Source organism: Manacus vitellinus, unplaced genomic scaffold (assembly GCF_001715985.3).
Source record: "Manacus vitellinus isolate BGI_N305 unplaced genomic scaffold, ASM171598v3 scaffold_120_pilon, whole genome shotgun sequence".
Lineage (NCBI taxonomy): Eukaryota > Metazoa > Chordata > Aves > Passeriformes > Pipridae > Manacus > Manacus vitellinus.
The window spans coordinates 147621-148649 of NW_021938898.1; the positions used below are offsets into that span (position 1 = coordinate 147621).

A 1029-nucleotide genomic window follows, 5' to 3' on the forward strand; every position below is an offset into this window, starting at 1 on the left:
GGGGGGCTCCGTTTGTCTCGACTTTGACACCCCTTTTCTCCTTGTAAATAGGCCAGGCTGGACCGTGGGAGGCGGCTGCCTCGGGCTGGGGTTCGTGTGGGGCTCGGGAGGGGGTGGTCTGGTCTTGGTTTTCCCTCTGTGGTACAAACCCCATGGCTCTGTGTGTTTGCATCCTGTACGGCGTTTTAATGTCCTGTAAGATAGCCCGGTGTCCAGGTATTGTTCTTGGTTACACATTTGTATGGATACAGCTTTGTAAATGTAATAAATGCTGCAGACTGGCCTTCCCGCCTGCACAGGGGCAGCTCCTGGTGCCTCTGTCCCAAATCCCACCGGTCCCTCAGTCCCAAATCCCACGGGTCTCTCTGTCCCAAATCCCACAGGTCCCTCTGCCCTGCATCCTGCAGGTCCCTCTGTCCCAAATCACACAGGTTTCTTTGTCCTGCATCCCACAAGCCACCCCATCCCAAATTCCACAGGTCCCTCCATCCCCAATCCCAAAAGTCCCTCTGTCCTGCATCCCATGCGTCCCTCCATCCCAAATCCTGTGGGTCCTTCCATCCCAAACCCCACGGGTCTGACCATCCCAAATCACACAGGTCCCTCCATAAGAAATCCCATGGGTCCCTCTGCCCCAGATCCCACAGGTCCCTCCATCCCAGAACACACAGGCCTCTCCATCCCAGAACACACAGGCCTCTCCATCCCAAATCCCACAGGCCCCTCCATCCCACATCCTGACGGGCACCCACAGCTCTGGCAGCGCAAAACCGCTCCTGAAAAACCCCACTGTCCACAGGATTCCTTCTTTCCCAGCTGCTGCTGCTTCGCTGCAGCTCCTCAATAATTCAGATTTAATCGGGGTGGGGGCTCAGCATCTCCCCCCTCCCTCCGTGCCCTCGAGTGGGACGCACATCCCGGTGGTCCCGAGTGCATCCCGGTGGTCCCGAGCTCCCGTGGGCTCCACGTCAGGGCCGGGGGGGCAGGGGGGCCCCCTGCACCTCCTCCCCGTTGTGGGTGCCGTCGCAG

At 59.5% G+C, this 1029-nt stretch overlaps 1 protein-coding gene across 1 annotated transcript in view; it reads left to right on the forward strand.

The window, feature by feature from the left end:
• Window positions 1-1029, forward strand: part of PCGF2 (polycomb group ring finger 2) — a 16375-nt gene that overhangs the window by 12275 nt on the left and 3071 nt on the right. The gene's annotated exons all lie outside the window — the stretch shown is intronic.